The 14,049-nt window shown below is 36.1% G+C and overlaps 1 long non-coding RNA gene and 1 pseudogene across 1 annotated transcript in view; one reads left to right on the top strand and one right to left on the bottom strand.

Annotated features, from left to right (window-relative positions):
• Window positions 1-14,049, bottom strand: part of LOC119544976 — a 287,062-nt gene that overhangs the window by 232,336 nt on the left and 40,677 nt on the right. The window lies entirely within an intron of this gene.
• On the top strand, window positions 7,558-8,789 carry LOC119544972 (annotated as a pseudogene).

The raw sequence follows: 14,049 nt of genomic DNA, 5'->3' as shown, positions 1-14,049 counted from the left end.
TATTGTATTGTATGATATTGTATTTTTCTTTTTATTATCTTTTTTATTTTTTTTCATAGTAATCAGTATGTTCAAATGCTGACTGTGGTGATAAATGCACAACTGTATGATGATACCGTGGACCACTAATTATACACTGTGGATAATTATATGGTATGTGAATATAGTTCTATAAAGTTGTGTGGAAAAATATAAACAGGGATAAAAGTGCTGGAGAAAATCCAGAGAGAGGGATGTACATATTTACTGTTGGTTAGGAGGCAGAATTGTATAGCCTTTCTGGAGGACAGTGGGGTGGTTCCACACGAAGCTAAGCATGTGGGTGCCATAAGGTCCTGCAACCTCATTAGAGGGCATTTACTTAGAGGATCTGAGAGCAGGGACATGAATGGACATTTGCACACTGGTATTTATGGAGAGTATACATGATTTGCAATGGGTGGAGGTGGCCAAAGGGTGTATGGACTGAGGAATAGAATGGTGAACTGTGGTGTGTGCATACAATGAAATAGTGAGCTACTACAAGAAGGAGTGAAGCTGTGAGACATGCAACGAGGTGAATGGAACTTGTAGACAGTATTTTGAGTGAATTACGCCAGAAATAAAGGCAAACGCTATAATGTCTCACCAATATGGACTAATTACAATGTGTAAACTCAGAATTGAACCTTAGAGCACAGCTTATCAGGGGAACGCTTACTGTAATGGCTCCTAGATTGTAAGGTCTTAAAGCAGCCATGTCTATTCCTGAATTGTAATGGCTAGCTCCAGACTCTGAGATGCTGATCCCTTTGTGTATAAACTGATCCATCCCTGGAACTTTGGGTATCTGCGTGACACCTGAAACTCAGAGCTAGAACTTGGCAGATAAGAATGTCAGTATTAGCACATATAGCTAGAACTTGGCAGATATGAATGTCAGTATTTGCGCATATCGCAGCTGTTAAAATGCTGAAAAAGAATCCAGACTTCACCCAGAGATATGAATGAAGCAGATGTGATTAGGCCTAGGGCAAATCAGGCCAAAGGGTAAAGGACAATATTCACCACATTTTAAAACTTCAAATTCCATGTGAGAACAAGGGAAGAGATGCTTACTTGGTGCAAGATCCATATTTCCTAAACAGTTTAACTCACACAGTTCATTCAAATACCCTAATTACATAGAACTTTCAATAGGAAGTAAGACCTGGTAGGTTTGCATAGGTTAGTGTGAAATAGCAACACATCCCAAAGCAATGTGAACAGAGAATAGAAATATATATGCAGGGCCCCCCTGAGGGGCTGGGGGAAAATGCAGTAGTGTTGGGCTTCCTCACCTGGATTGTTGCTGATGTTCTCATAAACATTGAGGATTGGTGGTTTGATGTGCCAAGCCCTCTATCACAGGACTTGCCCTGATGAAGCTTGTCACTGCAAAGGAGAGGCTAAACCTGCTTATAATGGTGCCTAAGAGTCTCCCCCTGAGTACCTCTTTGTCGCTCAGATGTGGCCCTCTCTCTCTAGCTAAGCCAACTCTGCAGGTGAACTCACTGCCCTCCCCCCTACATGGGATTTAACCCCTAGGGGTGTAAATGTCCCTGGCATTGTGGGATATGACTCCGGGGGATGAATCTGGACCTGACATCATGGGATTGAGAACATCTTCTTGACCAATAGGGGGATGAGAAATGAAACGAAATAAAGTTTCAGTGGCTGAGAGATTCCAAATGGAGTCAAGAGGTCACTCTGGTGTGCACTCTTATGCACTATATAGATAAGCCTTTTTAGGTTTTAATGCATTGGAATAGCTAGAAGTAAATACCTGAAACGATCCAACTGCAACCCAGTAGCCTTGACTCTTGAAGACAATTGTATAGCAATGTAGCTTACAAGAGGTGACAGTGTGATTGTGAAAGCCTTATGGGTCACACTCCCTTAATCCAGTGTATGGATGGATGAGTAGAAAAATGGGGACAAAAAAACTAAATGAAAAATAGGGTGGGGGGTGTTCTAGGTGTTCTTCTTTAATTTTTTATTCTTATTTTCACTTTTTCTGGTACAAGGAAAATGCTCAAAAATTAGATTGGGGTGATGAATGCACAACTATATGATGGTACTGTGAACAATTGATTGCACACTTTGGATGATTGTATGGTATGTGAATATATCTCAATAAAATGGAATTTAAAAAAGCAACTGTAGAATTATTATCAGACAAAATAGAATTTCAGAAAAATCATATTATTAGAATGGGGAAATAAAATTATATTTTCCTTTGATAAAAGGAGCCGTCAACTGAGAAATTTCAAATAGCAAATAATAAAACTTTAAACATGTAACAAAATATGATTAAACTGTAAGGAGAAACTGATAAATAGCCAATTATGAGACATTCTAATAAGTTTCTATTACAAATCAAAATATCAAGTAAAGAAAAAATATAAGAAAGGCATTTTAGAGGATTTCTACAGCACAATTAAGCACAATTAAGCACAATTAAGCACAATTTGAAAACTTGATTTAACAGACATTTCCAGTTCTAGCAACCTTACCAGAGCCTACTCTTTTTGGTGTCTCTTGTCTGTATGGCTCACAGGACTCCAGACTCTTGGTCTCTCTGCTACTCATTGAGCACATCAAGGGTCCCACCTCAGGGACTTTTCATCTGTCAGTCCCTCTACCTGGAACTCCATCCCCCAAATACCCATGTGGCTTGTTCTTTGCATCAGCCATTTCTCAGCTCCAATACCACCTCCTCAGAGATCCCTAACTACCCCATTTATGTTGGTATCCACATTACATTACTCTCTTTCCCTTCACCTGTTGTAACATTCTTCAATACATTACTACTATCGACAGTGTCATATCTATCTATTCATTTACTTGTTAATTGTATCTGTGCAATAGTATGTGTGCTCCCTGAGGTCAGGGAACTGCATTTGAACAGTGCTGTATCCTCATGAGCTAGAGGATGGTGTGACATAGAGTAAGTATTCATTATTTGTTGAAAGAATTTATAAATTCATTTGCACATAGTAATCAGGAAAACTACTTTTTTCTAAACACACAGTAAAACATTTAAAAAACCTGATCAGATATGAGAATGCAAATAAAATCTTAATATATTCTAAAAAGCTGAAATCACATGGGGTATATGCTTTATCTTCAGTAAAATATGATCAGAAATGTATAACACATTGGCCAAAAATAATAATAACAATCTCTTGGCAGTGATAGGCGGGTATGGCTGAGAACTTTAACTTCCAACTTGAATTAAATTTGAATTCCAATACACACTTTTAAAATCTCATTGTAGACATAAATACTAAAAGCATGAGTTTCTATTGTTTTGATCCAGACTCTTTGAAAGAGAAACAATATGCTGCCCTTGAAGGAGGAGAGGCTAGATCATAGAGTTTATGTGATCTCAGATAGTGCATGCTGATGACTTCAGAAGAGCTTATCACTACAAACGAGAAGAAATGTTTCCAGGGCTGTGAAGAACAGTTGGAGAAAGGAGGAGAGAAAAGAACTTGAATGCTGGTGCAGAATTCTTTGCCCCTTGATCCCACTTTAGCAGAGTTCCAAATCCAGGTTGACAAGAGAAAGAATGAAAGAAACCACAGATCAGGTTGGGACCATCTAAGAGCAGAAAAGATTTGTGCTTTGCTTGCTAGATGTCATCCCATTCCCCCCTGGAATTCCGGGTGGGGGCACCTCACAAAGGTTCTTCCTCAACACAGGGTAACCACAATAGAGTGGAAATAATAGGGCAAGTCAAGGAAGAGAGGCCAAAATAGTATTCCCCCCAGGTTCTGTGTGAGGAGCAGAAGCTCCAAGACCTCACCAGGGACCATATTTGAAGTCTCTGTACAACTATCTGTTATTTTTCTAGTTCACCTATATGTGTGTTTGTTATCTGGTTCTTCCAGTAGGATGTAAACTACCTGCAGAAGACAGTTTAGAACAGTGGTGACCCTGGATATGGGCTCCAAGAGTATTTAGTGGATGAATAAAAAAATATCTTGAAAATGAATCATTGTGCAGATGTGCAAATATTTCCATAAGATGGATTCCTGGAGATGTAATTGCAGGGTCAAAAGGAATATGCATTGTACATTTTGGTAGATATTAGGACAGACAATGTATCCATTCTGTTCAATGGGCTTGAAGTAGTCAGCGTGTTACATAAGCGGTCAATGTTCTGGAGAGGTCAGTGTGCTCCAGCTCTCCAGAACACTGACCAGCTGATCAGTATCCCCAGCTGATTCCAATGTTTAATCAAGATTAAGAACCACTGTTTTAGGCCATCTTTTATGTTGTTCTAGCCATAAAACACAGTAAAAATCAGCAGGGTGTGGTTTTCACACAACCACTCCAGCCAATTCACTCACAATTATCTAGTCTAGTGATTCATGAAACTGAGTCTTTTATTTACAAATGTTGTCACTGGCATACAAGAAGGAGGGACTGATTGCTTACAAGAATTGTGTGGCTGTCTAATATTTCATTACTTGCTCTTCTTGAAATAAAGCTCATAATTTGTACAATGTATAACATTAAACACTATTTTGGCCTTATTCCATGCATAGATACATAGGAGAGTTGTGTGTGTCTCTGAGTCTGTCAAAGAGAAAGGCTTTGGGCAAAGTCTGCTTATATGGTCCAAAACCTGTATTTAGTTATGGTCAACAGGTTGCCCTTGCAAGCACTTATCTTTGTATTTACTAAGTATGTGACTTAGAAGAATAAAGTTTTTAAATGCCTTAACAACGAAATATGTGAATAAATAACCAAAATGCATTAGTGTTTGTTAAGGGTTGAACTGTGTCACCAAAGAAGATACGTTCAAGTCCTAATCCCCAAAACCTTAGAATGTGACCCTATTTGGAAATAAGGTTGTTGCAGAGGGAATTAATTAAGATGAGGTCATACTTGTGTAGGGTGGGCCTTAATCCAAATGACTGCTGTCCTTATAAGAAGAGAAGAGACACAGGGACAGACACACACAAATGAAGGCAGAGACTGTCATTGCGCAGCTACAAGTCATGGAAGGCCAGGAATTGCCGGCCACCACCAGAGCCTAGGAAGAGGCAAGGAAGGATTCTTCCCTAGAGCCATCATTGAGAGCATGGCCCTGCCAACACCTTGCTTTCAGGCTTCTTACCTCCAAAACTATGAGATAATAAATTTCTGTTCTTTTAAGCCACCAAGTTTGTGGTGATTTGATACAGGAGCCCTAGGAAACTAAGTGTTTTATTAATGAGTTAAAAGTTGTGCAAGAATGGTGTGTATTATAATAGGAGAGATAGTAAAGAACAAGTGGACCAGAAATAAAATGGCAAATAAATATGGAGTAAGTACAATTTATGAAAACTGGGATTTCTTGAAGAAGAAACTAGAACTAATGGACAGCAGCAAAAGTAAACCTAGACTATAAGAAAACTTTCCTGTGGTACAAAAATGAAACCAGTGTGTTTACAAAAGAAACATAACTAAATAAATCTGACAAAATGTCTAGATGAAAAAAGGAAAAAAAAAGCAATTTTCCAGGATGAAAAATAATATCGAGTTATATTAAAAAGATGAAAATCAGACTAGCCTCGCACTTTTCATCAACAACCAAAATACAATTGTACAGTGACCCCAGAACTCTCAGGTTTGTCATTCATGTGTATAAGCAATAGATAGTCCTAGATGTGCAAGTGCATGGAAAATATTTCATGCAGGTACTCTTCAAGAAAACAACTACTTGGAGACACGCTCTAGCTGACCAGAGGTTAAGGAAAATAATAATTCCAGTCTCGAACCTATCAAATTGGCAATGATCAAAAAGTTGGATAGAGCAATTCAAAACAAATTCATAGAAACAAAAAGTACATTAGAGACTACCAGGGGCTGGTGAAATGAGGAGTGGGATGTTATTGTTTAATGGGTACAGAGTTTGTTTGGGGTGAGGAAAGGGTTTTAGAAATAGATAGTGGTGATGTTTCATAACACTGTCAATTTAATTAATGCTACTGAATTGTACACTTAAAATGGTTAAAATGGAAAATTCTGTTATATATATTTTACCACAACAAAAATATATATCACAATTACAAAGTGAAAACACTTCTCCAAGAACTTAAGAAATAATAAAAATAGAAAGTTTGAAAGTACACAGTGTTAGCAAAGATGTGAAAAGAAAAAGACACTCATATCTTTTTTATGGGAGTGTAAATTTGGTGCAATTTCTTTGAAACACAATTGAAAATATCTAATACTTGCTAAGTTTTAGCTCTCAGAAACTTAATCCACCAGGGTGTTCCTATGCCAGACAAGTCCTAAAATCCAGAGGCAACAGCCTTTTTAAGATCAACAATCAGATGCAGCCCCCTTCCCCACACCGTCCACACCCCCTTTCAGTGCAAGCAGGTTGGTGTGCTTGCTGCCTAGACACCCCTGAAGATGGAGAGGGAGATTGGGTGGGGTTGGAGGGAGGGTGGAAACAGGATAGGAGTTGGTAGAAGTCTGCGAATACTGAAACTTTATGTGTGTGTGTGTGTGTGTGTGTGTGTGTGTGTGTGTGTGTATATATATATATATATATATATATACATTTGGATGTTGGGGTGTTGGAATGGCTGGAGGGAAGTGGATGACATGGTAGAACTGTAACCTACGGCATCCTTTGAGGTTTGTTCTATGGCTACTTGTTGAATTGTGCTTTGGGGGTCTTCACCTTTCTGTGTATACCTTATGTTGCATAGTGAGGAGGGGACTGGGACTGTGGAACTGTAGCCCATAACAATTTTTAAGATTACCTATATAACTGTTTGTCAAGCTTTACATTGAGGGTTGGCACCTCTTTGTGTGTATGATATATTTTACAGTAATAGAGGTAGCTGGGGTTGTGGAGCTGTGTCCCACGACATCCTTGGAGATTTGCTCTCTAGCTGCTTGTTGACTCATACTTTGAAAGTTATCACTATTATGGATATATGTTGAATTTCATAATTTAAAATAATAATAATAATTTGCTGTTGTTTTAAGACTTGGGATATGTTATAATACTATCAAAACTTTTTAAAAGGCCCTTGCTTGGACATACCCAGGAAATTTTCAAAACTCCAATGATAAAATAAAGGTTGTACAAGCTTCCAGAAAGAAAAGTTACATAGAATGAAATGAAACAAGACTCAGAATGATCTTGTACTTTTTGTTAGGGACACTACATATTGTTAGTCAGCTGGGCAATGCCATCATAGGTCCAAGGAAAAATCATTTTGAATCTATACTTCTACATCTAGCAAAATATCAATGAAATGTGAGTAGAAAATAAAGATAATTTTGGACACGGAAGAAATCAGGAAGTTTATCATTATGCACAGACCCTCTTTGAAATTACTACTCAAGGATGCACTTCAGCAAATTGAAATGATAATCCAAAAAATAAAAATATGAAATCCAAGGAATGATGATTCTAATCGAAGAGTGCAATGAAAAGACATCTCAAATTGGCAGCAAACAGTGACTCATACAAACAATAGCTGGCTCTGCTTCCACAGAAAGTAATCATGGCCTAGAGCACCAATGGTGCGCTGCAGTTGCATGCTATTCAGAAAGTGTGGAAACTTCATTGATAACCTCAGACCCTTCACTAAGGGAGGAAATGGAGGAATGGGCTATCCTCGATAAGGTGGAGAAGGTGACAAAGGTGGTGACGTCTGAGTTGTAGCTGAAAAAAAAAATGACTTAAAAACAACTTAAAGACAAATATCCTCAGAATCGGTTTGTGGCTGGAGGAGGAACAAATAGTCAGGTTAGTGGGTTGAAAGACCCCAAAGGAAAAGACTGTGAAATTCCTGTACCTGTTGGTATTTCTTTAACTTATGAAAATGGTAAAATCATAGGAGAACTCAATAAAGAGCAAGAAAGAATTTTGGTAGCTGAAGGAGGTCTTGGTGGCAAATTACTTATAAATTTCTTACCATTGAAAGGCCAGAAACGAATACCTTGATCTAAAACTTTTAGCTGATGTAGGCCTAGTGGGATTCCCAAACGCTGGAAAACCCTCTTTGCTAAGTCAGATTTCTCATGCAAAACCTGTTATTGCAGATTATGCCTTTACCTTAAAGCCTGAACTGGGAAAAATTATGTACCAGGATTCCAAACAGGGTAAAAACCAGGATTTTGTTTTTTGATAAGTGAAACCATAGTCAAATTATTTCTGTCAAGCACAATCGCAATATCAGTAGCTGATCTTCCAGATGTAATAGAAGGAGCACATACGAACAAAGGAATGGGCCATAAATTCCTCAAGCATACAGAAAGAACTAAACAACTACTTTTTGTTGTTGATATGTCTGGATTTCAGCTTTCTTCCCAAACACAATACAGAACTGCTTTTGAAACCATAACACAGCTTACAAAAGAACTGGAGTTGTCTAAAAAGAAAATTTACACAAAATCTGCACTAGTGGCAGTCAATAAAATGGATTTGCCAGGTGCCCAAGATAAACTCCATGAACTGATGTACCAACTCCAGAATCCTAAAGATTTTCTGTAGTTATTTGAAAAAAAAAAAACATGATTCCAGAGAGGATTATGGAGTTTCAACATATCATTCCAATATCCGCAATTACCAGAGAAGAATTGAAGAATTAAAGAATTGTATAAGAAAATCACTGGATGAACAAGACAGCCAGGAAAAGAGTGCATACCATAAGAAGCAGTTGCTTAACTTCAGAATTTCCAATGCAATAGTTTATAGTGAGCCACCATCAAGGCATGCTATTCCTAGTTCCTGAATGGATATAATTTAAGTCTATTAAAAATGATATGAATTTCTTTGGGTTAATTTCAAAGTTTTGCATAGACATGTAAGTACTTTTTGAGTATTATTACTAATATTTTGGTAGTGCACCATCAGTGATACTTTTAACCTATTCTTTTGTAGTTAAGGGAATCAACAGAAAAATAAAAATGATAGTTTATAAATTTATAATCAGTCCACCCATTAACTACCTGGAATAACATCATTCTCTGGCATTCCTTTATTTATGATTTCTTTATTGAGATCATTTTTTAAAATTATATAAAAGATTTCCATATAATATTATTAGGATCAGCAACTAGATTTTGTTTTGTTTTTACACTCTATCATGTACGTGGTTGCTCTAAATATAAAATAGTTCTGTTTAAAAACAAAAAAAACTTTTCAAAACCTTAAACTGGAATTTACATTCAGGAGTAATCAAGATCACTGAAATATTTAACAAAAACCAACAGTTATACATATTTGTGATTTAAGCTTTTGGATGATTTTTCTTTCTCAAAATTAATAGCGTTTTTTTCTAGCTTTGGAAAGTGTCCTAGTTTGTTTCATTATCCAATTTCACAATTTAGTAAAGAGACAATAATTAATAATTAAGAAGTGCAAACCTTAAACAATATTATCAATCATTAATATATTCTTTTTTCCCCATATTTTTTGTACAGCATTATTGAGATACAATTCATATACCATAAATACATTAAATTTGGGAAGATTTTGACAATTATTTCTTTAAATTTTTTTTCCTTTTTTGTTCCCTTCTGACATTCCCACTACATATTATGTACATAATACTATATATTCTGTATTACGGTAATATAATGGTGTCCCACATCTCTCTGTTCATTTTTTTTCTTCATTTTTCTCTCATTTCTTTAGACTGTATAATCTCTATTCATTGTTATTCATCTGTCTTCAAGTTGGCCAATTCTTTCTTCTGCTATTTCAAATCTGCAGTTGAGCAGATTTTTCATTTCAGTTATTGCACTTTTCAACTCCAGAATGTCTATTTGGTTCTTTTTATAATTTCTATCTTTTAATTGTTATTCTCTATTTGATGAGACATTGTCAAGATACCTTCCTTTACTTCTCTGTGCATAGCTTATTGGCTATTTTGAAATCTTTGTTAAATCTAACCTTTAATCACTTTCACTGGCAGTTTCTGTTGCTTGCTTTTATTCTTGTGTATATGTCACACTTTCCTGTTTCTTCACATCTTACAATATGTTGTTGGAAACTGCACATTTTAGATAACGTCCTGTTGCAACTCTGGCAACTGGTCCTTTCCATTCTCCAGCACTAGTCATTGTTTGTTTATTTTTTTAGTAACTCACTGGATTCTTTTAGTGAAGTCTATTTTCTCTTCATAGTTTGAAGCCTCTGATATTGCTCCTTGGCTAGTGCAGCCTTGGACAAACACACAGTCACTCTTGGATAACAGTGGTTTTATCAGAGCTCTATTTTTTTCTTTCCCTGACCACATCCAGTTGATGAGGTTCACTAATGGCTCGCTGATCTGTTGTTTTCAACAATGCCATTGGACACAACTTGTTCAACAAGATTATACAATTAAATTTGGACTCATTTGCAGGGATAATTTTTGTGTTCAGTATTTGAGGTTCTCACCCCAGGAAAGCTCTTCTGAGCTGCCTCTTTCCCTGACTTCTTTAGTAAATTAGATGGCTTATGGTTTAGCTTATATCATTAATGAATCTATGAATCATCTTAATTGCTTTTCACCACACCCTCTATTGTTTTTGAGTACCCTTAGGCTTGTACTTTCCTATATTCTTACTTCCTTTGGGAAGTAAATAAATAAAATCACTTCCTTTGGGAAGAAATTTGGAGCTGTCCATTTTATGGGCTGCCTCTCACTCTGGGCAAAATCTCTGAGCCCATGCTCCAAGTGGAGGTGGCAGGGTAAGGATACAATGGCATGCTTCACTCTGAGTGATTCCCCTGCTGTAGAAGCTCTGGTCTTGGTGGAGAGGGAAGATAGTAGTCCCTGATCTTCTCAGCTTGATTCTCTTGTTGGGGAACAATCACCTTATGAAGGAGCCAGAGCAAGGGCGTTAAAGGCCCCAATATTCTGAGGGCATCACACCCAAGGTAGGGTTGGGGGATAGAAGGGAGTCCTCACTTCTTGGCTATGCTTACTAGGAACTCAGCCTCTGCAACAGATACCTAGGGACAGGATGTGAAATGCTGATATACTACCTCCTGGGATTATATTATGGGCCAAGATGAGAGCTGAGGGGAGAGAATGCCCCGTTTTTGTAGTACACAGGCCTGAAGTCGAGTTTCTGTCACACGGAGTTGGGATGGGGGGAGGGAGTGGGTTGTGGTTAAACACCGCAGACTCTGGCTGGTCTCACTGAGTTTTAGATTTCCTTGAATGAATTTATGCTGTATACTGTATATCTAGGGATTATTTTTTTTTTTTTTAATTTTCACTTTTGCTTGGGAGTGAATCCGCTGAGCTCCTCATCATGCTTTTCTGAAAGTGAGACTCAGTATAATCTTAAGAGATTAAAATGTCTAAATTTCTACATTTTTGCCTGAGTGTTGCAAAAATACTTACAAATTGGATATTTTCCCTTTGAGTTTTAATATAAAATATACATGTTCATTGTACAAAAATTCAAATGTATAAAGTAAAATAAACGTTTCCCTCTTTCTGTGTTAGGCCCCCAGTCCTATTTCCCAGAGGATATCAATGTTAATAGTTTATTTTCTTGCAGAAGTTTTTTTATGCATTTTTTTTACCCAAATGAGTTTATTATATAAATCTTTTCCAACTTTATTTTTCTTACATAATAGTAGTGTGCTAAAAGACATTTTAAAAGTATTCTTCAATGCTACTTTTAAATTATTATAAATTTAATGCTTACTAAGTCCTTTACATACGGCTATTCATCCTTTCATAAGCATTAAAAAAAATGATTTCAGTAATATTCTGGACTTAAATTTCTTCTGATTTCACAATATGAGTTACTTTTCACAAGCATTATTTTACTTTTATTTGTTCTGTTTTCTGTTCCCAATTCCCATTCCAGTCTCCAGATCACTGTCTGTTCTTGCATTCCCTTTTTCTTCATTGCACAGTATTTATTGATTGTTTCCTATGTGCCAGGCACTGTGCAGAGTGCTGCATGTACAGTGTTGAAGAGAACAGACAGGACCCGCTGCCTTCATGTATCTCACATTCTACAGCAAAAATGGCAGGGGATTAGAATAGCATGGTTCCATTTTACAACAAAGGACTAAGACGGGGACAGGGATTGGGATTTGAACATCTGTACTGATCAATGTGACCATGTTTCATATTGAATATGTTTTATGTTCATAACTTTCAATGTCATTTCCCTTTTACCTAAATATAAACAACTGGCAATGTTTGGACAGTTTCATTAGGTGAATTTAAAAAGTTACAACCCATCATAATCTTATTTTGTGCTGTGGCAAAGATAGTAGATGTGCACACAATGTGCATTGTGAATGAAGAAGTGTACCATATTTGCTCAGTCAATAATGCCCAGGATACTACTCCCAATAAAATGAAGCATTTTGTTACGGGACTCACCAAAATGTTCTCTTATTAGTATTTTCTAGTTACTGAAAGTGCACTCTATGTACCTTTTTCTGACAGCTGATTTTTATTTTAAACAAAACGAGAAAATCTGCCTTCCTTTTTTATTTTATAAAAATAAATTCGGAAAAAATGAAATATTTAATTAGAAATGAATCTTTTAAAAACTTTTTTTTTTTTTTGCAAAATATATCCACATCCCAAATCTTCTCTAAAAAAGCCTCCCCATCCCAAATCTTCTCTAAAAAACCTGATGCCCTGGACGATGCACCACATTTATCCTGTGGCTCAAGTATCATGGTCAGCAACACACAGTCCCGATCCAGAAGCACAGGATTGGATGGCCTCTGGTCTTAGATATATTTTATTTTGTCTTGAAGCAAGACTTTTTCATTTTTACTTTCCAAACTGCATTTTTCAAATTGTATACTTTTGTAATACCAAATCATATTATTGACTAACTAGAGTATCAGTGTGCTATGTACAGCAACTTTTTACTGAGTCCCAGTAGTTCTTGCAGAGCTTGCTATATCAGATTTATTTACCTTCATGAAGTACAAGTTTATACTACCGGACATTATCACATATTAAACATATTCTATTGTGATGTTGGGTCTGTGCTTTGAAGATTCCACCTATGAATAAACAAAATTTCCAGAATTAAAAAAAAAAAAATAGCTGAAGCTTACAACAGGGAGTCGTGGTCTCCAAGAACATATTCAAGGGGAGAATAAATTATTTATAAGAAATATATGAGTAAGTAGTTAGATTATCTTTGGAAAAAAGTATAAAATCATGCTGTAATAAGAGAAAGAGGCTAGGAAAATGAATATTGAAGTGCCTCTTCTTCTTCTCTTAATTTGTTTTTAGTAACATTTTCTTTGAGGTGATACCAATTTAGTGTCATGGAATATGTCATATTTTCAGGTTCTGTTGTATTACTTGTTCCACAGTCAATAATACTTACATAATCACAGTACTAGAATCTCCCTATAGACAAGTAATAGGAGAATTAATTATAATTAGTGAATGTAATGTAAAAGCTAAAAACACTCAAAATGTAAGTAGTATGAATGTAATGCTTGTAAAATTAAATGAATAGCACATGAAGGACGAGAAGTGAAGTGGAAGGAAGTATAAGAAAAGTAATTTATCAGTTTTATACAGTGGGAAGTCATCTCTGTCTAAAGATGACAAGTAAAGAATTGGAAGTTTAGCATATTATTTTAAGTGATACAAGAAGTAATAAGAAAAAACACGTCCTGTTGATATTTGGGACAGGGAAGGATAATGTAAATGAGGTCAATTCCTCATCTTTCTTAGAAGGGAGCAAATAAACACTGTTTGAAGTTAACTGAAAATATTACTGCAACTTTACTGATAACCATTAGAAAAATAAATTGCAAAACCTGTTGGGAATATTGTCTCTGTTAAGTAAGCCTTCAATGGGAGGGGGGAATTTTATTTTTCATTTTGAACTTTCCTATATGGTTTAAACTTTGTTACTGTGTGTATAATACTTAGGCAAATATTTATAACTATTGCTGTGAAATATTTTAAATATTTCTCTAGAAGGATAGATTTTGCCATGGGAAAAAATACACCATTGTTTATTACCAAAAAAGTATATGCATGGAAATAGAGGGTATCTTTGGTTTAT

The sequence above is a fragment of the Choloepus didactylus genome, chromosome 9 (genome assembly GCF_015220235.1).
Source record: "Choloepus didactylus isolate mChoDid1 chromosome 9, mChoDid1.pri, whole genome shotgun sequence".
Taxonomy (NCBI): domain Eukaryota; kingdom Metazoa; phylum Chordata; class Mammalia; order Pilosa; family Megalonychidae; genus Choloepus; species Choloepus didactylus.
The sequence above is the reverse complement of the archived record's forward strand: the minus strand, read 5'-3'. Positions and strand labels throughout refer to the sequence as shown.